This window comes from Bidens hawaiensis, unplaced genomic scaffold (assembly GCF_021521415.1).
Source record: "Bidens hawaiensis isolate Kalapana, Puna unplaced genomic scaffold, B.hawaiensis_p1.1 tig00024422_1, whole genome shotgun sequence".
Lineage (NCBI taxonomy): Eukaryota > Viridiplantae > Streptophyta > Magnoliopsida > Asterales > Asteraceae > Bidens > Bidens hawaiensis.
In genome coordinates, this window is record NW_027493847.1 from 94565 (window position 1) to 122182 (window position 27618).

The following is a 27618-nucleotide window of genomic DNA, read 5'->3' on the forward strand; positions in this document are numbered from 1 at the left end:
TGCCAGGTGGTGGATTCACGACAAGAGGATCCATATTACGAAGAGAGCTGGAGAGGTCTAGATCCAGCTGTCAAAAAGCTCATCAAGTACCTCCCAGACGCAAACGAAGACTTCTCCAAACCATACCAGTCAACAACATCAGCTGGAAGGTCAAAATTCGTTAAAGGAATCGCTGCAGCAGAACTACCAGAGAATCCCAAAATTCCACCAACACTCGGCTCGTACGATAGCCTTTGCGATCCAGACGATCACTTGCAAACATACATCGCAGCCGGATTAGTGTCAGGATGGACCATGACACTATAGTGCCACATATTCACATTGACACTAGTAGGCGCGGCAAGAGCCTGGTTTGAGCGGCTGCCAGAAGGACAGATAACAAGTTGGGATGATCTGGCCAGCAACTTCACTCAGCATTTTAGCCAACAACGACGCCACATCAGCGATCCAGCGGACATCCTCAATGTTACAAGAAAAGATAATGAAACGCTGGAAGATTTCATCACCAGATTCAACAAGGAGGGGTTGAACATTGGCGGTGTTTGTGAAGAACTTATCCGCCAAAATGTAAGGTGCGATGACCTTATACGCACCCTCACTGAAAGAGATGGCATGCCCCAAAGCTGGGACGCCATCATGACGGCGACAAAGAGGTATGAGCGAACAGAAAAAAGCCAGGGTAAAGAGTTGGCGCGTAATGACGCGATGAATGACATTAACAAGGTCCGCCAAGGAAAGAAGGTAGCTTCCGTTTGGTCATGGTTGAACCATGAAAACCAACCAAAATAAAGCACAATCTACGAATCTTACAGGAACAAGCAAAGGACGCAACCACAAGCGTCCAACAGGTGGACCCCACTGACCAAGAGCTCAGCGCAGATAATGTACATCGAGGGAATCCAACTCAAAAAACCCACTCCAATCAAACCAGGGCCGAACGCGGACATTACCCGATATTATAACTATCATGAACAACATGGTCACACAACCAGTCAATGTTCGAATCTGAAAGATGCCATTGAAGAGTATGTGAAAAATGGAAGGTTGGAACATCTGGTCAAAAGCATCAAAGGTCGAGGAAGGCGATGCCAAGTCATGACGGAGGAAGGCCAGAGAAGAAGATCAAAGACCTACACGCCAACATGATCACTAGTGGCACCACAAACAAGAAGTGCAATCAGGTTGAACATGCACCCTGGAAAGAAGAACATGTAATCTTCCCAAAAGTGAAAGGGGGAGTAAACCAAAAAGCACCATTGGTAATCACATCAGTCTTCGGACACTATCGAACTCCTCGCTTCGTCATTGATGCGGGAGCCACACCCGATATTATGTATCGCCAATGTTTTGACCTACAGAAAGAAAATGATAAGCGCAGGTTGACCCCCGTCAAAGTATCGAATACCTGTCGGGACAGTTGACATTCCTAGTGACACTCAGCGATGGAGTACTGATATAATGCTAAATATTTATGTTTCCCGTGTATATTTTAATTAATATTTTAATAGTTTTTGTTCGTTTTTAGTCGAGATTTGTATAATACTAACATTTTTATGTTTCGTAGGTTCCGGGATTTGATCGTGATTAAAAAGGGTGAAAAACGAGCTACAACAAGCCGAAACGGAGATCCGGAACGCATCAGGAAGGAACCAGATAGAGAACCGGTCAGACCGACCGGCCCCCTTGGTGGAGCACGCGGCGCTGCGCCTAGGGGAAAGGCAAAAAGGCCTAGGCGCGGCGCCTAGGCACAACTGGGCTAAAATTATTTCATTTTTGCTTATTATTGGGCCCTGTTTTCGCTATTTAAACACCTTTAACTTAAACCTGACACAACCTGAAGCCACCAGACGATTTTGGAGAGTTCTTGGAGCTATTTTACGAGTTTGTGGTGATTTTGAAGGCACGAGAACAGCCGGTGAAGAGCTTTACGTTCAAGATCGAAGACTACGGGTTTTATCGCCTTTAATCTTTCGTTTCTCATTATTTCACCATTTTTTCAGTTTTATTTGCTTTGTTTGATTTAGACTATATGATGCTAGGCTAAACTTCATAAACTACCTAGGTCGTGATGAACCTTTGTTCGGCTTGATTTTGATTGGGATTTCTTTTCATTATGGATTTTGTGTTCTAAGTAAAGTGTTGAGTTTGTATTAATTGATGCGTATGACTGCTTGGTTTTATTTACTTGGATTTATTGTTTCACATTACCCTTGGTGATTGTTTCATAGGATAGGGTTTTGTTAGGTCATTTACTGTGTGTTCTTGACTAGTTTATGATTGATATGCATTAAAATCATAGAAACAATAAAATCAATTAAATAGATAAAAGCGAGCTGCTAGCCTAGAAAGCTGTAAGGTGATAGGTTATTGATAGATCTTCGTTGGTCAAGATTGCTAGATTTAGTTCTTCGTAAGGAGTCCGTCTAGGTTTGATTGTCAGCTTAGTATATTAATTCAATTGAGTCTTGTTAACTATCTTTGATTTCTGCGCTGTAAGATAGGATTTCGTCATAAAGATACTTAGACATAAATTATTAAATAACCGTAAGGAAGTTTAATTTATAAAACTGGTGAGTCTTTAAACTTGTTAGAAATCCATAGGTGTCTTCTTGAATGTCAAGGGTCCTGTTCAAGTTTTCTGTCAAGGGTCTATTTTACGATTTCAGTTCCATAACTTAAGTTTCCCATTTAATTGATTGTCGTGACATTGGGGATTCTAGCCTAGGTAGTTATTTTCATCATCTGAGTTAATCTAAGTGTTTTAATAGTTTATTATATTTTATTTAATTAGGGTTAGGTTTAGTTAATTAATAATTAGTTTAAACCTCCCCTTCAAACATTATTATTAAATAGTCACGTCTTGTAGTTGAGTCTAATTAGCTAGTATACGTAATTTATAGAGTCTCGTGGGTTCGATATCCGGACTTACTTAGCTGTACTAGAGTCGACCGGTACACTTGCCGGTTAGTAGTTTAAGTTAAGTTTAAGAGTCTAGAATTATTACTTAGTGTCTAGATTAGCTTATTTTTAGTTAATAATTATTTGACTACTTCAAGCACATCAAATTTTTGGCGTCGTTGCCGGGGACTCTTGGCGATTGCGTTAATATCTTTACTTGGACTTATTTGCTATATTCGTGCTATTTGTTTTATTTTCGTTTGAGTCGTAGGGTTCTAGTTTAAGTTTTAGTTATTTTAGTTTATTTTTAAGTTTTCGAGTCTACTCACTTGGTCTTTTGCATTTTCAGGTTTATGCCACATCTTCGTTCGCAAGGACCACCACTGCTTGATCTTGAATTTTCTCCGTTAAAGACCAAGGCTAGTTCGTCACAAAAATTATCACCACAAAGTTCACCACCAGAAAGCCCGAGAAGTCAGCCAGACGTTCAAATGGCCGACGACAGAACAATTGCTGCTCAAGCCTTCGATGGCTTAACCGGAAACCAGTCATGCATCGTTGTCCCCGCGATCGACAACCCCAACTCGTGGCAGATTCCGTCATACGTCATGAACAACATTGTTCAAACTAATCAGTTTCATGGGAATGATGAAGAGGATGCGCCGGCTCATATTAACCGACTTTACCGCGTTTTGAAAACTTTTAAATTGCAAGGTGCTACTGAAGATGCAATTTTCTTACATCCTTTTTCTTTTTTCACTTACAGGTAAAGCAGCTATTTGGCTTGACACGTAGCCACCTGGCACATTCACCACTTGGGAAGCACTACGTTTTGCATTTATCAAGAGATACTTCCCACCGGCGAAAGCGGCTGTTCTACGCGATCAGATTCACTCGTTTCACATGGAGCCGGATGAGCAATATTGTCATGCTTGGGAGCGCTTTCAGAGCTTGTTGTCTCGATGCTCACAGAATGGTCTCACACCATGGGCTCTCGTGGAGAAATTCTACAATGGGTTGAATTACGAAACCCAAGTTCGGTTCGACACGGCCGCGGGAGGAAGTCTACTGGCTAGGAAGAATGTCGCCGAATGTAACGAGATGTTTGAGAGCTTCGCTCAATCGGACGTCGCCAAAGGGATACGACGCGGGAATTCCACTCCCGTTAGCAGTACATCCTCATCCGCTCGAGGCGTACACCAGGTTAATCTGGATACTAGTGTGGCTGCTGCTTTGGAATCACTAACTCGAGAGGTTAAGGAACTTAAGGCCAAGGTGGACAGGTGTGAGTTTTGTAGAGGTGGACATGGTATGTTGGAGTGCCCGGTGATGAATCAACAGGTCGACTTTGTTGCTGGTCAGAATAGGTTTCCCAAAAATTACAACAACGACAGTCAGAATTGGAACACTTACAAGAACTTGAATCAGAATAATGCTAACTGGCGTCCGTCGGGTGCACCACCCGGATTTCAAAACTCTTATAATCAAGGACAAGGTCAGTATTTTAATAATAATAACACCGATGGTACTAATATTAAAAAATAATGTGCAGGATTCGAATGGTGGACTTGGGCGTTTGGAAGAGATGATGAAGCTAATCTTGGATAGAGATCAAGTTACACAGAAAAAGTTAGCCGACCACGATTTGCTAATCAAGAATCAACAATCTTCTATTCTCGATATTCAAAGGACGGTTGGTGATATTGCTCGTCTTTTAGAAGAAAGGCCCCCAGGTAAGTTTTCGGGTATCCCCCAAACTAATCCGGCTGCTCAATTGAATGCCATCTCCACTCGTAGTGGTAGGGTTTTTGGTCTGGAGATAGTTAGTAGAGAAATTAGGAAAAATCAGGACGATGAGTTGATAGATGAGGAGATAGAGTTAGAGGCTCCAGGTAAGTCACAAAATAGTACAACACCAATCATAGAGCCGCAAGTTAAGAAAAATACCGGTAAGAAGCCGGTTGGAACCCGGCCACCACCACACATCATTAACCCTGCCTATGTCCCGTATCCCGCTCGTCTAAAGAATCAACATTATACGAAAGATTACAGGCACTTTCTTAATATATTTAGCCAATTGAATGTCAACCTCCCGTTCATCGAAGTCCTCCAGCATATGCCTAAGTACGCCAAATTTTTGAAAGATCTTCTCAAAAGAAAGGATAAGTTGGAGGAGTTGTCGACTGTACCGCTTAATGGAGAGTGTTCAGCGGTGGTTCTTAATAAAGTACCAGAGAAATTACCCGACCCCGGTGTTTTTACCATTCCATGTCTTTTCGGAAGTGATACATGTCAAGCAGTAGCCGATCTAGGAGCTAGTATAAACCTTATGCCATATTCTTTGTATGAAAAGCTAGACCTAGGAGAGCTCACCCCTACTCGTATGACGTTGTCTTTAGCTGATCGTTCCGTTAAGTATCCGAGGGGTGTCGTAGAGAATTTGCTCTTTAAGGTAGATAATTTGGTTTTCCCCGTAGATTTTGTTGTTTTAGATATGAGGCCGACGAGAGAGTTCCAATCATTTTCGGTTGTCCATTCTTATGTACTGCTAGGGCGGTCATTGACGTGTTTGAAGGCAAGATCACTCGTAGAGCCGGTGATGATAGTGCCACTTATTTGGCGAAGTCCATGAGACATCCGAGTGGTCAAGACGGTCTCATTGATCCATGTCACCAAGTTTACTCGATAGAATCATTTATCTCGGGCATGGATCCTAGTCTTGATTGTTCCCATTCTGTAAGTTTAAGTGTGGGGAAGAAGCGAGCGGTTTCTAGCTCTCGGGAAATGGTGAAGCATGTTGGAGAAAAAGGTGGTGGTATGCGAAAGATTGAGAAGGATCGTGGAGTTATAAAGAAGAAGATCAAGGTTGATGAATGGTCGGATCGTGATTCGGTATCTTTGAGGGGGCATTGGAGTTTTACCGTGGTGGAGGAAGTTCCACTCGGTCCGCCACGTGATTCGCATAGCATGGGTTCTTGAGTGAAAACTTAAGTGTAGAGTTTGTATATTTTTCCTTTACTTTAATTTTTATTTTCTTTGTTTCGTTGCGTCGTTGGTCGTTCCAAGGAATTATCACCATCATGGAGAGAGGAATTTACGAGAATTCAGGAGGTGCCAGGTAAGTTTTATACGTTGAATAACATAAAATGAGCATAGGAAAGAGTTGGTAATTTTCTAAAATTTTTTCTATGGAAAAAAGAGGCACAAAAGACTCAAAACTTTCTGTTAAAACACCCCGTCGCGCGCGCGACGGGGAAACTTTTTGGCCTTGGCGCGCGCGGAGCAACAACAAACAAAAAAAAAAAATTCCAGCTCTGCCTAGGCGGTCCGCGACCGCAAGAGGTCTTGCCCTCCGCGCGGCGCGGCGCCTCTTAGCCAGCCAAATCCGATTTTTTTTTTATTTTTCCATTATTTCACAATTTTTCACCAATTCCCTGTTTTATCATTCGGGTGTGATTCCTTGTGTTTAGTTTGGTTTTTCGAGTCATGTTTTTAAGTCTAGTTGTCCGAGTCTTGTACGAGTCATTGAGTCGCTAACGTAGTTTTTTGTAGTTCGATTTTGTTTTGTGTTTTAATGTTTTGCGAGTTTGAAGAGTGAATGAGCTAGAGAGGCGATCCCCAAGAAAGAATTTATTGAAAAAGACAAGTGTGGGGATGGAGCAGCCGAGCATTATACTTTATGTTTTATTATTATTTGCTGCTAATTATTCATGTTTTATTTGTTGGGTTGGTAAAATACTTTGATTGCTTAATATCTATCATTTTGATAAGATACATTATTAGATATGTTTGTTTTGTTTTTCCACTTACGTTCGTGAAAAAAAGAGTTACCATTTGCTGAACACATTAGTAGTTGGAGGGCATTCATATAAGAAGACTTTGGCATCATGTTTCATGCGCATATTACCAGCTAAGTCTTTTCCTTTATCTAGCTTATTAGCCTTTTTATTTTGCTTTTGTTTTTAATTTTTTAGTTTTTAGTTTTTTGTAGTCCGACTTTATTTTAATTTATTTTTATTTTAAGCCGTCCTTATCCTTGCATTGAGGACAATGCATAATTTAAGTGTGGGGATAGGATATTTGAGTCGTAGTTTAATTTTGCTTTAAAAAAAATTAAAAAAAATTTGAAAAAAAATAAAAAATTTAAAAAAATTGAAAAATGTTTTAAAAATATCCATTGAATTTAGTTTTTTTTGCATTAAAGTGGGAGATGATGATATTTATCGGAAATTGGTTTTTCAAACTACTAATAATATGAGATACATAAAAGAAAGCGCACTTAACTTGGGATGTGTCGGTAGGCTCAGCCTTGAAAATGAAAGGGCAATTTGATAAAATGGTTAAAACGGAAATCTCTTGTGGGTAAAGCGTTTTGTCCGTGGAAAATAAGTAATGAAAGGTCAGCCATACTCAAGCCTCAATTATTGGTATGAAAAGTGGAAATGTCATAAAATTTTAAAAATCTGAATACGTTATCATATGATGCTTGGGTAGGTTTAACGTTAGAGTATGCCGTGTAGCCTGTGATATAAATCTTAAATTGCTAGTTTAGTGTTTTACACCTCATCGGCGTATGGTTTTATAACCTCAAATCCTGTATTGATGGGATGCTTCGGGTCCGGAGACCATGGGTCTGTATGCCGACTTTTCATCTGGGTATTCACAATTCCAAATGGGGTTGTGAATATTTAAAATTAAGCCAAAAAGAGCAAACCCTTATAAGTCTATAAACATGATCACAAAAGTACAAAAGTACAAATTCACTACAGACTTGATCATCCACGCTGTTAGCCATGTGGGGTCCCTTTGCTCGCGTCTCATTACCATTAAGAAACGGACCACAAGGGACACGCTACATGTAAGCCCTACAGATGAAATTTTGCATACTCACCTATGGTGAAGGGTTCGGGGTGTTGCTTGATAACGGGGGTATGTCATGTTGTGGGGAACACTAGCTATAAAATAATTGAACCTTAATCGTATCTAATGGCTGCTTGGTAGACTTTGATGCTTAAGCTTAGGTGGATAAACAATACTCTTGATCGTCTTAACTATTCATGAAGAAAAAAAATTAGAGCAACAAAAGGTTTTAAATCTGCTAATTTTGAGGTTTAAGTCAAGTTAGGGTGGTATGGTCCGGTAAAAACTGAAAATAATCGGGTCTTAATTGTGTAAACCACTGAGTAAAAACTTGTCGGATCATATTTGTCCCGGTAAAGATTAAGGCATGGGTTTAAGTGGACAACAATATCGGTGATCACGGTTTTTGCGTTTTTCTGAGATTTAAAATTTAACCAATATGTTTGTTAGACTTTAATTTTCCGATTCTGATCCAACTGCATCAAACTTTTTCAGGGACGAAAAAAGAATAAGTGTGGGGATATTTGATATAATGCTAAATATTTATGTTTCCCGTGTATATTTTAATTAATATTTTAATAGTTTTTGTTCGTTTTTAGTCGAGATTTGTATTCTACTAACGTTTTTATGTTTCGTAGGTTCCGGGATTTGATCGTGATTAAAAAGGGCGAAAAATGAGCTACAACAAGTCGAAACGAAGATCTGGAACGCATCAGGAAGGAACCAGACAGAGAACCGGTCAGACCGGGCCGGTCTGACCGGCCCCCTTGGTGGAGCACGCGGCGCTGCGCCTAGGGGAAAGGCAAAAAGGCCTAGGCGCGGCGCCTAGGCACAACTGGACTAAAATTATTTCGTTTTTGCTTATTGCCGGGCCTTGTTTTCGCTATTTAAACACCTTTAACTTAAACCTGACACAACCTGAAGCCACCAGATGATTTTGGGGAGTTCTTGGAGCTATTTTACGAGTTTGTGGTGATTTTGAAGGCACGAGAACAGCCGGTGAAGAGCTTTACGTTCAAGATCGAAGACTACGAGTTTTATCGCCTTTAATCTTTCGTTTCTCATTATTTCACCATTTTTTCAGTTTTATTTGCTTTGTTTGATTTAGACTATATGATGCTAGGCTAAACTTCATAAACTACCTAGGTCGTGATGAACCTTTGTTCGGTTTGATTTTGATTGGGATTTCTTTTCATTATGGATTTTGTGTTCTAAGTAAAGTGTTGAGTTTGTATTAATTGATGCGTATGATTGCTTGGTTTTATTTACTTGGATTTATTGTTTCACATTACTCTTGGTGATTGTTTCATAGGATAGGGTTTTGTTAGGTCATTTACTGTGTGTTCTTGACTAGTTTATGATTGATATGCATTAAAATCATAGAAACAATAAAATCAATTAAATAGATAAAAGTGAGCTGCTAGCCTAGAAAGCTGTAAGGTGGGAGGTTATTGATAGATCTTCGTTGGTCAAGATTGCTAGATTTAGTTCTTCGCAAGGAGTCCGTCTAGGTTTGATTGTCAGCTTAGTATATTAATTCAATTGAGTCTTGTTAACTATCTTTGATTTCCGCGCTGTAAGGTAGGATTTCGTCATAAAGATACTTAGACATAAATTATTAAATAACCGTAAGGAAGTTTAATTTATAAAACTGGTGAGTCTTTAAACTTGTTAGAAATCCATAGGTGTCTTCTTGAAGGTCAAGGGTCCTGTTCAAGTTTTCTGTCAAGGGTCTATTTTACGATCTCAGTTCCATAACTTAAGTTTCCCATTTAATTGATTGTCGTGACATTGGGGATTCTAGCCTAGGTAGTTATTTTCATCATCTGAGTTAATCTAAGTGTTTTAATAGTTTATTATATTTTATTTAATTAGGGTTAGGTTTAGTTAATTAATAATTAGTTTAAACCTCCCCTTCAAACATTATTATTAAATAGTCACGTCTTGTAGTTGAGTCTAATTAGCTAGTATACGTAATTTATAGAGTCTCGTGGGTTCGATATCCGGACTTACTTAGCTGTACTAGAGTCGACCGGTACACTTGCCGGTTAGCAGTTTGAGTTAAGTTTAAGATTCTAGAATTATTACTTACTGTCTAGATTAGCTTATTTTTAGTTAATAATTATTTGACTACTTCAAGCACATCAAGTACACTCAAGAACCGAAGATGTAGATTTCCTTATCATGGAAACCCCACACCCGCAATATGATATACTCTTGGGAAGAGAGGCGATTGGCGACTTCAACGCCAACCCATCAACGACTTATGGAATACTGGGGGTACCAACGCCTATAGGTATAGAAATGATCCGTGCTAACAAAGAATGTCACATGGCGGAAGCAAAGGTACCGCCACAAAAATTTTGAAAACAAGTAGGTCTAAAGAGGTCGAGAAGTGGGTTCTCAATGGAAAATTTCTAGAACAAAACGTTACCACTGGAGCCATCATCTCTGACCATACCCGAATGGCGTTGAAGAGGATACTTGTCAACAACATAGATGTATTCGCATGGACCCCGTCAGACATGACTTGAGTACCAAGGTCCAAAGCGGAACACAAGTTGAAAGTAAACCCAACTTTCATACCATCAGTACAAAAAAGGTGGAAGATGGGACTAGAACAGGCGAAGGCCTATGATGAACAAGTGCAACATGCCATAGACGCGAAAATCATCCACGAAATTCAGTACCAAACTTGGGTGGCAAATCCGGTAATGTACCAAAGGCAAATGGTCAATGGCGAATGTGCATCGATTTTAAAGACCTCAACAAAGCATGCCCCAAGGATTGTTACCCTTTACCGGGAATAGATCGAAAAGGTATATGCGCTGGTTCCTTTCCTATACAAATGCTTCTTAGACGCATACAAAGGGTACCACCAGATCCACATGGCGGCGGGAGATCAAGACAAGACGGCGTTCCGAACAAACAATGGAACGTATTGTTACAAGATGATGCCATTTGGCCTCAAGAATGCAGGGTCCACATACCAGCGCCTGATGGACAAAGAATTCAATAGCCAAATTGGAAGAAACTTAGAAGTCTACATGGATGATTTAGTGATCAAAAGTGACGCAGAGATATCCATGTTAAAAGAGATCGAAGAGACTTTCAAGGCATTTCGGAAGATAAGCTGTTAGTACACGGTTTTGTGTCTCGAGTCTTTGTAATTATCGTTTTGTATTTATTGTTTTATTTAATGTAAAACATATTATTAAATTAAGCTAGTTCGTTAAAGGAACTGTCTAGTTCGTTAAGGATGTTTAACGAACTAGACCATAAGTTAAGTTATCTCCTGATTCGTTAAGGATGTTTAACGAATCAGGGGGTGTTTCGTTATACTTATTTATTTAATGTATTGTAACGAAGCAGAAGGCTAGTTCGTTACGGAAAGTGTAACGAACTAGACCTGTCTTCTATATATAGTGGGTTCGTCCACTGTTTAATTTAAAGTTTAGAGTTAAGATTATCGAGTTGCTGTTAAAATTTCTTCTCAAGCTTCATCTTAATTAATCATCTTATATTATACATACACATATCTATACAACTAATATATATATATACAACATATAACGTATAAGAGCAACAATGAACTAGATCCGTAATTGTTATTAGATCTTAGATCTGAGTTAGATCCGAGATTTTACAAGTGGTATAAGAGCTTTCGGTGTTCGATTGCTCTTGATTTGACTGATAATTCATTAATTAAGGACGATAAATTATTAATTTGGTATTATTTTGTGTTTCATTTGATTTTGATTGAATTTAGTGTGAATCTGATTGAGATATAGATTGATTGGATTAGATCTGTGTGTGTTAAGGTATTGGGAAGGATTTGTGAGTTGGAATTGGAATTTGGATTGGTTTTGGTTTGGATCTGGTTTTTGGCCAAAAACAGAGTTTGGTTTTTGGTTGATTTGATCACGAGTTAAGGTTAATTGTTTACGGGATGATTTGATTTGGATTCGCGATGATGTTGCGAGTATTTTGCTAGGTTAAGTGAACGATTTGATAAAGTATTGAGGTAGTATTACATATTTGTGACTTGTTTAAGTGTTCAAATTTTGTCAAAAATTCTGGAAATGTATGATGAATGTTTGAATATATGAAGATCTTCATCTAGACTTGAAGATTCGTTAAATTTTCAGCCAGTTCGTTAAGTATTGTTCACTAGTTTGTGATCTAATTCGTTATCTATTCTAATTCGTGTCATCCAATTCGTGTGACACGTGTCTACTTCGTTAACTTTAATTCTAACAACTTTTGCCATGTGGCAATAGTTGTCAGAGTTTGTTATAACCGTTTTAACAACCAATTCAGTATAGTTGATTCGTTATCAACTGTAGCTAATTCGTCACCTAATTCGTTAACAGTGCCTTAGTGATTCGTTAAGGGAACTCAGTAATTCGTTACCTTAATTCACTAAGCTTTCACTTGTTTGGTTCGTTACTTGATTCGTTAAGAAAACTACCTGATTCGTTAATAGTGCCTTAGTGATTCGTTAAGGGAACTCAGTAATTCGTTACCTTAATTCACTAATCTTTCACTTGTTTGGTTCGTTACTTGATTCGTTAAGAAAACCACCTGATTCGTTAACCTATTTCGTCAATCTAATTCGTTACGTTGACTTAATTCGTTGACCCAGTTCGTTATAACCTATTTCATGTGATACTGTTCTAGATTCGTTAAAACTATTCCCGATTCGTTACTGTTCATAATTCGTTAAAAGTTCATGTTCACAGTTCGTGAAGATATTTTCAAATTTAACCCTTGAAATTTGATTGTCTTTTCATTTTTCAAAATGGCTGGTATGTTTGCTTTAGCTTCCCAAAATATGTTAATGCAACAAATGTTGCAACTGGACACCGAGATCGGTTCACATTCAAAATGTCCACGTTTAATGAAATTTAGCGATTTTGCTAAATGGGAACCCCGTTTCCGTTCTCATCTACGGTCGGTTCACCCTTATTGTTCGTATTGCTTGGATGAGGTATATACCGTTCCGATGATTGGAGATGAGACTATCGGCTTCACACCTAAAGTCATCTCACAATACTCCGAAGAAGAAAAGAAAGCACTAGAGATTGAAACAAAAGCCTACTCCACTCTTACAATGGCTTTGGCCCGAAAACATCTTTCACCAAGTTAGTAGCATAAAGATTTGTGCTTCGTTATTCCAACATATTCGTATGAGGAGTATGGGTAACACCGCTGAAAACAAGAAAGTCATGCTAAAGTTTCAATAGGAACTTTAATTTACTTAAGGGTGAGACTGTCGGGGAGATGACAACTAGATTCAACCATCTGATAGCCAAGATGGACAAGATAAAGATGGAACCATCTGAATCAGATAATATTGATACTATTAAGGGTGCTTTGCGGAGTTCTTATTCGACGTTTTTAATGGTTTTGAAAGAGAACAATTACTTCATCCGAATTCATGCAAAAGATCGAAGCAAGAGAATACGATCTTAAATGTCAAAAATCTTCTATAGATAGTCAAGATACGACATTTTATGGTGGAAGTATGCCTCTGAGTTCGACAATCTCACCAATCACTGCATTTCTTTCACAAAATGCAAATGAGAATGCGACAACTATCTATAGTGATCCACGAGCTTGTTTCTACACTGATGGAAGTTCTGGATCCCCTGATGCTTCTGATTTTTCAAATGGATCTGGAAAGTCATCCACTGTAAGTCCATTCTCATCTTCACCGAATATAAACATGAAGGAAGCTGAACAAAACTTTGCTTTCTTATCTGCCTTCATGACCTCATATGAGAATTTGGTAAGTAGCAAGATTGCTACTAGTAATTTGACTGATGAAGACTACGATCAAATTGATCCGGATGAGTTAGAGCTTATGGATCTGAAATGGAACATGGCAATGATTGTTCGAAAGGTTAAAAGGTTTATGCAACGAACCGGCAAAGATCTTCCTGCTTTGAATAAGAAGGTTGGTTTCGATAAACTAAAGGTTAAATGTTATAATTGCCAAGATTTCGGCCATTTTGCAAAGGAGTGTGATAAGCCGAAAAAGGATTATACTGGTCCTAGGAATCAAGATCGAAGTTCATCAAGTAAAAATGGGAATGATGCTGTTAAGACTTCTGGAACCACATCATCTTCTTCTGGATCACAAGCTATGCTGACTAATTTGGATGGAACTGACTGGTCTCAAAGACTTTTGTGCAATGATATTCAAACCAATTTGGCTATGTTCAAGACAAATAAAGTTTTTCAAGATGCAAGCGGAAGTGAGTTGTCTTCTGATAATGATACAGAATCAAATTATGATGATTCATGTGACAAGTTTCCAACCACTTTTGCTTGCATGGCTAAGATCAATGAGGTTAGTACTTCTGTTCCTATCTAAGTTAATGTGTCTGCTAATGTATCTTGTCTTGAATGTGAGAAAAACAAACCTAAGTTAGAGTCTTTGAAAAATCACAATGATAGTTTAGTGAGAGAAATCGCTTCACTAAAAGATACTTATCGACAATCTTTAGAATCTCATATGAGATCTAGAGAAAATATTGAAGCATTTTCGACAAGTAATCATGATTTCAAAGCTGAGTTATCTGTCAAAATGACAATCAACGATCAAAAGTTTCAAGAAATTTTAAAACATCGTTCGAAGATAACCGAACTTGAGAATGAGGTTCTTGAGTTGAAGAACAAGTTGGGAAAGTTTAGAAACGCTTCCTTTTTTCTAAATGAAATAATCGAAGTATCTTTGTAAACAAAAAGATTCGAAAAATGGCATAGGTTTTGTTGAAATACCACCACCTTTTCAAAACGATTATAGAGCAAATCCTTTTGCAAGGAAAGAAGAAGAAGTGCTTGTGAAGGAACCTATTGTTTCTGATAATTCTAAACAAGTAAAATCTGAAAATGTCAAAGCCCTACTACCAACTCAAAAACACCATGTCGAAAGCAATAAAGTATTTGTAGAAAATGTTGAGAAGGTGATCACTGAGGATGTGTTTGAACCTGAGGTTATACACAAAAACCAGAACATTCCAAGTTCTAATCACATTTTATGTGAACCTCATGAATTTGAGGAGGCTGTGTATGGTTCACACACAACTCAAGTGAAAAAGGAGGAACAAGTTAAGGTTAAACCGGTGAAGGCAAAGAAATCAGAAAAACCCAAAGTTTCTAATGAGGATTTGATGCGTTTTATCAATCCTACTGTTTCTAAGCCATCAACTGGTCGTGTGTTTAAGTTGAAAGGAATAGACACGATGTTCACTGAGAAAGACATTCCGATTAGCATTATCAAACCAGAACTTATCGAAAGTGTCTTTCACAATGAAACTTCCAAGATACAAGATCTTGAACGTCGATATGCTAGTGCCAAATCATCAAACACATTAGACCCATTAATTAAAGCCAAGCAATTGTTAAAAACTGCTAAAAAGGTTCATTTTGTGAAATCAACTGGAACTGACACACTGCAAAGTTTTTCCAACTGTTCTAATCTTGACTTCTATATGAAAAAGAAGTCTGTGTCGCCTGATGAGTTGGCCAAGAGTTTTACTAAGAATGTGAGTTATCAACCTTCTGTGGCATCTGTTTTTGCCAAATCTTAACATGATCGTGTGGACATGAGAAGTTGTTTTCTGTGTGGATAACAAGGTCATGTGGTGCGAAACTATGGACAGAAGAAATCTCAGAATCCTCATCCATTTGTCAAGGACCAATTGAAACCGGTTCCTGTGATAAAGGAGATTCTGAAACGACCTTTTTCGTGTGATGATTATACTCACATCATGTTTTCAAACGTGAACCCATGTAAGGTTATTCATGTGAACGAAAATACGGTCAAGTAAAACCAAAGTTTGTTCCAACTGAGCCAATCTGTAAGAATGTGAACTCAAACGTTGTTCCAGCATCTTATCTAAAGACGAAAGTCTAAGAAGCCTTCAAGTTATTCTCAAGTTGCTGAACAACAGTTGAATTCTGTTTATGTTAATGTTCCAAGAGAAACTCAAAAGGTGCCCAAGACCGAGGCTGGGCTGCCTTTTTGAACTAATCATTTTCATGTGTGTAGGGTACATCCAACACCGTGTCTGGTGAAAACTGGATAATGGACAGCGGATGTTCTCGTCATATTACTGGAAATCTCAACCTCTTAACAAATGTGAGAAATATTCAAGGGGTTTATGTGGATTTTGCTGGGAATTCTGGGGGTATGATAACACAAGAAGGTGAAGTCTCAAATGGTCACATTACATTTGAGAAAGTCAATTACTGTGACAAAGTTGACCATAATTTATTAAGTGTGTCGCAAATCTATGACAAGAAGTACACAACTATATTTACTGATAAAGAATGTATGATTTTGAAACCGGGATACGTCATTCCTGAGGACATGGTTGTCATTCAATCTCCTTGATCGAATGATGTTTATGTCTTGAATATGTCTTCTAAGGCGTCAACTTCCGTGGAAACGTGTTTCGTTTCGAAAGCAACTGAAAAGGACTCTATTCTATGGCATTGTAGAATGGGTCAAATTCATGTTCGAAAAATGAATTATTTAATGACAAATGATTTGGTTGAGGGTGTTTCTTTGAAGAATTTTAAATTATCTGATCACTGTATTGCTTGCAAGAAAGGCAAACAGAAGAAAAAGTCACATCCGTCTAAGTTATTGAATTCCATTGATACTCCTCTTGAACGACTTCATATGAATCTTTTTGGTCATGTGAATCGTGCTAGTATCTATGGAGATTGGTATTGTCTTGTGGTTACCGATGATTATTCAAGATATTCATGGGGTCCTATTTATGAGTTCAAAAGATCAAACACCTGTTCTGGTACAAAACCTAATCACTAAGATCGAATCACTATACAAGCAAAAAGTAAGGAGAATTCGAAGTGATAATGCAACTGAATTTAAGAACACTGTATTGGATTTCTTTGCATTCAAAAAGAAATTCACCGAGAATATAGTGCCCCTTATGTGTACCACAACAGAACGGTGTTGCCGAAAGGAAAAACAGAACTTTGATTGAAGCTGCTAGAACTATGCTTGCCGATTCTAAGCTTCCGGTCCACTTTTGGAACGAGGTGGTGAATACTGCTTGTTATACGCTTAATTAAGTTCTAACTGTTAAGAGACTCAAGAAGACAAGTTATGAGCTTTTAAACAACCGAAAACCCAATTTAAAATACTTGGAATCATTTGGGTGTCCTTGTACGATGTTGAAGAAGGATGTGGGTAAATTTGAAGAAAAAGCCATCGAGGGTCATTTCTTGGGATATGCTTCTCCAAAGAAAAGAGTATTTAATCTTACTTCTGGTTGTGTGGAGGAATGGTACCATGTGAACTGTCAAAAGTACACCACACCTCCTCAAGGGAAAGGTCCCTACTGGATGTTTGATTATGATGGTTTATTTAACTCGTTTACACCATCTACTGAACAACCAGATGAAGATATGGTTCGTTCATACTTTGAAGATCAATTGGTAATTCCGAGGTTTTCAAGTTCTAACGATGTTGAAGCTCCAACTGTTGCTCCAACTGAAGATGCATTTGATGTTTCTCCTGCTTCCTTTGATAATGATTCTACTTCTTCTGATGATAATCGAGTTGTTGATCAAGTTATTGAACTTGATAGTGATGATTCATCTCAAGAGCTTGGAGAACATTACACTAACTTATTCGAAAAATGTTGTTGTTCTTTAGAATCCCACTATTAGGATTCATAATTATCATCCAAAGGAAAACATCATTGGAGAACTTGATGTGGGCGTTCAAACACGTCATCAAGTTGCTTCGTCGAATGAAAATAATGTAGTGTGTGCTTATGATGATTTACATTCATCTGGAATCGTAAATCTTTCCAAATTCACTTGCTTTCTATCCCAAGTTAAGCCGACGACGAATCCTAAGGCACTCGAAGATCCTTCTTGGGTAGAAGCTATGAAAGAAGAATTGCAGCAGTTTGCACGTTTGGGTGTTTGGGAGCTTATTGATAAACCTGCTCGAGTCAAGAAGGCTATTCCGACTAAGTGGGTATTTAAATGTAAAAAGGACGATCGTGGTGTGATTGTGAGAAACAAGGCATGGCTAGTGGTGCAAGGTTTCCATCAGCAAGAGGGTATTGACTACACTGAAGTATATGCTCCGGTTGCAAAATTGGAGTCGATACGAATCTTTCTGGCGTATGCAACTTACAAGAAAATAAAAGTCTATCAAATGGATGTTAAAAGTGCTTTTCTCAATGGCGAACTACAAGAGGAAGTGTTTGTTTTACAGCCTCCTGGTTTTGAAGACCCTTATTATCCGGACTGAGTTTGCCGTTTAAACAAGGCCATGTATGGTCTACATCATGCCCCGAGAGCTTGGTATGGCACGCTTTCCGACCATCTGACTGATAACGGCTTCAAGCGAGGGACTGTCGACTGCACTTTATTTTATAAGAATATTGGTGATGATCTTCTCCTCGTTCAGATTTATGTCGACGACATTATCTTTGGGTCTACAAACGACACGTTATGTAAGGATTTCGAGAAGTCAATGCAAACAAAGTTCGAGATGAGCTCGATGGGAGAGATGAATTTCTTTCTAGGGTTGCCAGTTCACCAGTCTGTGAAAGGAATCTTTATTCACCAGACCAAGTATGTGAACGATGTCTTGAGCCGATTCAAGATATATGCTGGAAAAATCCCTTTAACTCCTCTCCCTGTGGGTCACAATTTATCACCGGATGAATTGGAGGACGCCGTTGATCCTACCCTCTATCGTGCTATGATCGGTTCTTTAATGTATCCAACGGCTTCTCGCCCCGACATTATGTTTTCTGTTTGTCTTTGTGCTAGATTTCAAGCTAGTCCCCGAGTGACTCACCTGGCAGCGGTCAAGCGTATTCTTCAGTATCTAAGGGGAAATCCAGACATCAGGTTATGGTACCCCAAGGACGATAACTTTGAACTTACCGCCTTTTCAGACTCAAACTACGGAGGTTGCAAGATTAACTTCAAATCAACTACGACAGGGTGTCAATTCTTAGGAAACCGGCTTGTTTCCTGGCAGTGTAATAAGCAGACGACGGTCTCTACTTCAACCGCTGAGGCAGAATATGTTGCAACCTCGAGTTGCTGTTCCTAGGTTTTGTGGATTCAACAACATCTGCGTGACTACGGTTTGAAGTTTCTTACTACTCCAATTTTAATTGATAACTCTGCTGCCATTAGTATCACCAAAAATCCCGTACAGCATTCTAAATTGAAACATATCGAAATTCGATATCATTTCATACGGGATTGTTTTGAAAAGTAATTAATCAACCTTGAGAAAGTACATACCGATTTTTAAAAAGCCGATCTATTTACCAAAGCCTTTGACAAAACTCGATTTTAATTTTTGCTTGGTTTAAATAGATTGAAGACCCTTGCTGATATCTTGAAACAAGGATAACTATCTTTCTTTTCTGTTTAATTTTTCTGTTAAATTTTATTTTGGTTTTGGATTTTAGGGGGTGAAACATAGAAAATACAAAATATTGTGCTTTTCGTTTGTATAGATAAAACCCACAAACATTGAAAAATTTAAAACTCAAAAACATTGAAAAATTTGAAAAATAAAAAATATGGTGTTTTCTTGTTTTTAATGTCTTTAAAATATTTTGAAAATCCAAAAACAGTTTAAAATCTTGAATAATCAAAAATATTGTGTTTTCATGTTTTTAATGTCTTTAAAATATTTTGAAAATACTAAAACAGTTTAAAATCTTGAAAAACCAAAAATATTGTGTTTTCAGTTTGTATAGAAAAATCCGAAAATTCAAAAAGATTGTGAAGTTTTATTTTGTTTATAAGAAAATAAAAAAAGATAAAAAGATTGTGTTTTCTATGTATGTATAGAGAAAATCAAAAAGATTTTTGCATACGTTCGCTGAAAAGTATGTCAATTATTCATATTTGAAGGACATGCACTCGTATATGTTTGGTCCTGATATTTACTCGTAAATGTTCGGGATAGCCATTTACCTGACAATGGAAAGTAGTTGGGGCGTTCATTATGTGGTTTTACTTTATTTTCTCGTTGAAAATTATGTCGGTTATTTATGTTTATGGAGCATGCTTGCATGTCTTGGTCCTATTATTCACTTGTGAACTAATAGGTTAGCCATTAATTTATAGACTTAAAGTAACTGGGGCGATTAAATTTATTTTGTGTTATGCTCCTCAAACTTTTGAGTTTCTGAAGCAAAAAGAGAAAATGATAGTATATTGACTGTTTTGACCCCATATCCAGTAAGAAATAAGCTTAAAAGACTGATTCCTTACTTGCATTGGTGCATCGGTAGGTCTTAAACACGCTATTAGAGTAAAGTATTTGATATAAACATAAAGAAATGCCAAATTGAAAGAGGTGTTAGTCTCTAGCAAAATCTCGGTGAGGATGGCAGAAATGTAATAACCTGTCATACTCAAGCCTTATATTTGTTTGATCACACAAAAATAAAATAAAGCAAATAACAATCGTTGAGGTTCTGGACACTGTGAGTCTTTATGCGGCTTAATCATCTGGGTATTCATATGCATGGATATTTCACTCGCTTTTAGAGCAAACCCAAAGTCATTAAACTTGATCACTGCTGTACCTCGTACAATCTAAATTAATGAATTGATCAAAATCCGCTGTTAGTCATACATTTGTTCCTCCCTTGAGCGCATCTCAATACCATTAAGAAACGGACCCCAGGGGATACAATGTATGTAAGCCGACAGATGGACTCGTGCATATTCACTCATAGTAAAGGAAACTCGATGCATTGCCCATAAATTTCTATAAAATTCAAATTGTGATCAGCAATATAATGGTTTAAGTCAAGTTGGGGTGATATGACAAAAATCAAATTAAGCTTGAACCGAGATTAGAGGCTGATAGTTTCTGATATTCTGTGCTCTAATTGAACCATTAATCATATCACAAAAACATTTGAAAGTTTGTTATAAGATTTAAGTGGACAACAATATCAATGACCGACTTAACGCCAGTAACAATATCACTGAAATATAAAACTATGATGGAAGGACAATCTAGTCAATATGATTCTCTGCTCAAACTCACCAAAAATCCAAAAATATGTACTGCTTTGGAAAAAAAAAACCATACAAAACACAAAAAACATTTTCTATTCTATGTTTTTATTTTCGGCTATTTCTTGTGTAAATATTTTATCGTCAAAAATTTAAAATACCAAAAATATTTTAATTTTTCATTTTACATATTATTTATTTCTTTTTAAATTAAATGTTTCAAAACGTAAAACACGTTAAGGTATCCGATCATTGAGATATGGGTTCTCGTTGATTTTCTTATCTTAAATTGTATGATTATTTAATTAATATTTAATTTAATTGAATTAATTAATTTAATTATTTAATTTAAAATTACATAAAGTAATTTGTTAAATGTAGTTCGTTAAATTTTAACGAATTAAAGCATTTATAATGAATTGAACACCAATTCGTTAATTTTAATACGCTTCCGCCACTCTGCAACGAATGGCTTATAATTCGTTAAGATTTTCATGAATTACTTGTAATTCGTTATGCCAACGAATCACCTGATTCGTTATTTCAAAATTCAAACGAATTAGATGATTCGTTACATTGAAAAACGTGCGGTGTCAGATTATATAGGGAGTAGTGAAGGCGGTTCGTCTCACTATTCACCTTTCATCTTCCTTATACCTACTGTTACTCTGGCCAAAATTTCTAGAAACTTTGATCATCGTTTTTCAGTGTTTTGATTATATATTCGTAATCCTAAGGTATAGACGATCATACCGTGATGATTTTCGTCAAATTTGATGATGGTTTGATGGCTTAATTTGGTGTTTAAGCTATCGGGTTTTTAGAGTTTTTGATGTACCTTAATTTAACCATTATATACTATGTTTTGGGAAAACAAATCAGTACCATTATAATCGCAATATGATTCCGAGATCATTTATGATTATTGATTTGGTTTTACGTTGTTGATTGAAGGTGTATTGATCTCTGATTGCTAATTTGACTTTTTAGTGTTCTTGGTGATTTTGACGTTGACCAAAATTAGTCAAACATTAAGCTTAATTGGCCATTCGTTATTGTTTAACGAATTGGAACTCATTCGTGTCCAATTCGTTATACATATCACACGAATCAGGATAACGAATCTTACATTATAACGAATCAGATTTTCCTTTGTTATTTGTAGCGAATTAGCCATAATTCGTTAACGTTTATTATTGACTCGTTAAGCATAATTCGTTAACTATTTACCTGATAGCGAAGTAGCTAATCCGCTTTAACGAAATACCATTTGGTTATAACGAATTAGAATATTTAACGAGTGACATAATTATTTTAAAATTAAAAGTTTTATAAATTGGTTTAATTTTAAAATTTTTAATTATATATTAATTTTTAAGTATTATTATTATTATTATTATTCAGTATCACTGATTCTCGGGATTGTTTATACAGTTCAAAGGCTGTTAACATGGATCAAGATCCTCCCGCTGACGCACCTCAACAACAACAACAAGCACCAGATATTCCCATGCTTCCATATGACTAACGACACAATGTTTGTGCCTTTGTGGATGCAAACTCTACTGACGTGAACATTTTTAGTGGGATGTTGGAATTCTTACGCCGCTCACGCATTCATTATTCTATCACTGCTAATCCTGATGTCCGATTCAGCATCGCTCATCAATTTTGGAATACGGCAAGATATGTGGAGCCTGAGAATCACTTTGTGGCTGAGGTGAATACGAGACCTGTTGTAGTATCCATTGAGACTGTTCGAGGGTGTTGAGGTTCGATGACACGATTGATGATCCGAGCGAGTACCACAAAGAGCTGCTCAAAGGGTTATTTGGCCGGGTATTTTATTCTGGTAATTTTGATGAGTCCATGTATAACAAGGCATACTTGTGTCCCACATACAAGTATTTACTACATTTTCTTATACATTGCCTTGGTGGACAGAAGGGAGGGTTTGATGAATGTCGTATAATGCTTCAATCGGCATTCGTTGCTTTAGTTTTGAATAAACCCTTCAACTTCTCTGAAAATGATCTTCGATCATCTCAAGGAAAATTGTACTGTTGTGAAGCGACGTGTAAAGTTTTTGATGTATCTTCGCTTCATTCAGTTGTTCGTTCAAGATGCTATACGTGACTTGGTGCTCGATCCAACATGTCATGATGATAAACTGAAGTTGGATAACATGTCAGCTGATACTATAAGTAGGATGAAGTCATACCGTCAAACTCCTCATCCACGTACCAAAAGATTGGTTGGTCATCTGGTGAATCCAGATTATGTATTTCCTCCCGATGATCGCTGGATCAATGATGATTCTGATTTTGATCGTGAGGAAGGAGAAGGTGGGAACGAGGGTGATGATAATGATGGTGATGGTGGTAATGGTGGTGATGGTGGTGATGGTGATGCTCATGCTCAACAACATGCTGCGGTTGAAGCTGCTTTAGCTGCTACTATAGCTGCTCAACGCAAAAGGAAAGGGAAAGAGATAGTTGGTTAAGGATAGTCTAAGAGACGAGTGTCGGCTGGTGCTGGCATCTCATTTGGAGTTCAACCTCCAATGTCGCCCGTCTCTCCAAGACCGATGGTGCCGCTTACTACTAGCATCCCGGAATTAACTTTGATGATCACGCTTACGTCGGATCCGAGGCTTGGTATGATCCCTCAATCTATTTTATCTCCTTTACCAAGGCCTACAACTGCTACTTCGGTGGTCTCTCCTACACCGATGATGATGCCCCAACAACCAATGGATCTTTCATATCTGAGCTTAACCGACCTCAAGGACCTGTTCAACCAATCCCTTCTTCGTTTCTTGCTATGTCTCATGATCAACAAATGAACATGGTCTTGAGTCTACTTCATTTGTATGAAAATCAAATGTCTGCTGACCGAATGACTCAAGAACGCATGTTGGAGAACCAAAAGAAGCTGGTAAGTTATGTATCCTTCTGCTAAAAGGAGACAAAAGCCCTCCGTGAGATTGTTGAGTCTCAGGGGGTGAAAATAAAACAGTAAGAGGATCTTATCTTGCAGCTTACATGCAAGGAAGATGAACTAAAGAAGCTTAAAAACGACGAAGAAAATCCAGATGCTTCGGGTACTGGAGGAAGTGAGCCTAAGCAAACTTACGGCTCGGCTTCAGGTGTTGGTACAAATGCAGCTGGTGATTCGGGAAAACAGATCATCGCTTATCATGATACTACAGCTGCTACACCCATTGAGATGATCAAGGCTAATACCATTATCTTTGTTGATGGTAAGGGGGTGGTTAGAAGTATTATTAATGCGGATGAGATTGAGGTTGGGCAGTTTGTTGAGAGGTCTCTAACATGACAACAGATTTCTATTCTGCTTGGTCTAAACGATGATGAGTTAACCATGTTAGAGGCTGAGGTTGACGTGAAGGTTGTGAATGATGAAGAGATCTTAAATGATCCTACTATTGAGATGAATACGAAGTTTATTTATAAGGACGAGGAGGTGGAGATAGAGGACATGATAACTGAGGAATACCCTGATTTATTTCAACACACTAATGTTGATCAGGGTGCTCCTATATTTACTGAGGAATCCCGTCAAAGCAGCAGAAGATCATCTGGAGAAGATATCAAAGGGAAAGATTTTTGTTGATACAAGATTCGATTCAAAGCCCGATCCATCTGTTGCTGATATTCAGAAATGGTTTGCTTATCGGAACAAGAAGGCTCGTAATATTATTAATGCATTCCGATATGTGGATGAAGAGATGAAAGTTGAAGCTGTCGCTCGCTAATCAGATGACATCCTTTAAGGTCGTATCTAAAGTTCAAGGTGACATTATTTCATGGCTCTATGATTCCGATTTAAAGGTCTGTATTATAAAATGGGAGAACGACATTCAATACTATGAGAAGATTAATGATGTTCTCTCATTACCGCGTTGGGACGTTCGGACCCTCACGTGTCGACCATTTATTAACCGTGGCGGAAATCACCAAGCAAGTTGGTTTCACCAACACTTGTTATTTGAGGTTAACCACAGGTTCAAAATTTTTAAGCCGCAGGTTCCAACTCGCAAGCGTATCAATGAGATCGATCCAAGAACAGGTTGGAGGAAGTTGGTACTTAAGGTAAAGCCGCCAAGAATAATGAAGCGTGTACCAGTGAAGACGCTGAACCAACACATGTATTTATCTTTCAACTGCTGGTACTATGACAACCGAACTGGCGATGCCGTTATTATGTTGGGTAAAGGCTTAAAGACCGAGCTGATAAAGATCATTGATCCGATGTGGCTCGTGAATTTATCATGCAATGTTCATGAAGTTTTTATGTTCCGCATATGTTTTTAATTAACTCTGATATTTAGAACAATGTTTATGAGTAACTACAACGTCCAATTGTGAGGCACCGGTAACGGGGCCTTACATTCTATAAATAGGAAGGCATGCCCATGTACTCACTAACTTTTTGCAAATACTTAAACCTTATCTTCTAACCAACTCTCCTTTCCCTCTTTCTTTCTTTCTACTTCTGACAATAAACTAATAACTACAAGATCTGAGATCTTGGTTGTTTACTAGTGATTTTCGCTAGCTAGCAAGTGAGATTAATTCAAGAACTAGTTGTTTGATCCATTCTTAGGACCTACAATTGGTATCAGAGCTTTTGGCTCTACTAGCTGTAGTTCTTGGGTCACACCCTTGGATTTTGGCCTTGTTTGTGTGTTTAAGACTTGTTTTTCAAATGTTTGAAGTGGGCTTCGGGCTTGCTTGTGTGTTTACGGGCTTGATATAAGTGTTACAAGTGTTTTCGTGTCTATTCGGGTTTGTGAATGTGTTTGTTGAGTTGATTTGGCTAGAAGTTTGTGTTTGAAATTTGTTGAAGTGTTCATTAGACTCTAATCAGTTTCCCAAAATAGAAAAAAGTGTACTTATGTGAAAATACATACAAAAAGTACTTTTTGTACTTTATATAATTTAGAATAAATCGAATAGAAAAAACCACCCTAATCGAATCTGCAAACCATTCGAATCGAATCTACAAAACCATTCGAATTGAATTCTGAAAACATTCAAATCGAATTCTTGATTTCAATCGAATCGAAATCTTAAACAAATCGAATCGAATTCTATTCGATTTGATTCATTTATAAATCGATTCGATTCATTTCAAAATTTGATTCGATTCTTTTCTAAAACTCGATTCGATTCTTGATTCGATTCAATCCAACCAACTCGATTCGATTCGTTTCAAATTCTATCCGTTTGTACTTGGAACTTTTTGGTAGAGACTGTTACTAGATATGATCACTGATTTGCACCACTAACAAATTTGAAAATGAGGTCGGCACTACTAATATTTGAAAATGTGGTCGGCACTACTAACAAACCTTCAAAGCTACTCAAGTGAGATAACAACTTTGAGGAATTCAAGTGGCGTTTCAAGAACTACATACGAATCACTGACTATGCACTTCTCAGATCAATTGAGAATGGTCCTCACATTCCCACCACTGATACTGTTGATGGACCTATTCCTAAACTTATAGCGGTCTATACTGACGATGACATAAATATGACGAATGATGATCAAAAGACCTACGGCGTCCTAAGTGTGTGCCTTTCTCTTGTAATCGCTTAAACTTTAAGAGACCACACCACTGCGAAAGGTCTATGGGATGCCAACGCTTAAACAAATTTGAAGGGAACATGGAGATGAGAAACAATAAAAAGGCAATGTTGAAGGGTGATTTCAACATGTTCAATCACATACACAGAGAAACTATTGGATATCTCAACCACATGTTTGAAACATTGATAACCAAAAGGAAGAGTGCTGGGATTGACCATGATTAGATAGAAATAAGTGATAAGCTATTAAATTCCTTACCCTACACCTGGAACAGTAGTATCATCGCCATAAAAAAACAACAAATTGCAAATAACATCTCTATCTGACTTGACTTCCACCATAAAGTCATCGAAATGGACGGCAAACTCAGGTTGGTTAACCATATAAATTCTTTGAATCATGTGGGAATCTCTACTGGATCAGGAGTTAGCATAGCTTTCCTTAGTCAAGCTCATCCTAATGTTCATCCGTTAGATGGGGTGAAGATGTTTTCTGCTCAACCTACATAGAATCCGACACTCAAAACCACTGAATGTCAGCAAGCACCATCCAGTTCAAACTTTCAAGAAGTAGTAGATAATTAGGCTATTGAACAATCACTAAAAGCTCATGGGATTAAGAAATTTGCATACAACTCTGTGACATTCGTCATTCTTCAAACCCGATACCCGCCCTATTGTAAAATTTCAATAAAATCCAGATCCGTTTTTTTTAATAAATTTGGATTTGTTTATTTTATTTATAAAGCTAAAACTCATTATTACAATCTAATTAATTACAAGTTTCATTTCATATCTTTATATTTTTATGCATTTTATACCTTTATTTCTCTAAATATATCATAAGTTCCATATTAAAACTTTAATTATGTTTTGTTATTTATTCAACTCATGCATTCAATCCAATTCATGGTCAAATTGATTATTTTGTTTTTAAATTAACATTTTTATAATCACATTAGTCTAATTTAATTAAAATTCCTATGTTACAAGTCCAAATTTATGATTATTATTCAACATTTTATTTTAGGACTTTTTAACAAAATTTAATTCTTTAATCAACTTAATTAAATTGAAACACCCTTGACTCTTTTTTTCCTATAAATTAAACTCATTTCTCTTCCTTCACATTGTCACATCCATAATTACTAAATTTCCTTCTTCTTGAACTCTCTTTGGTTTT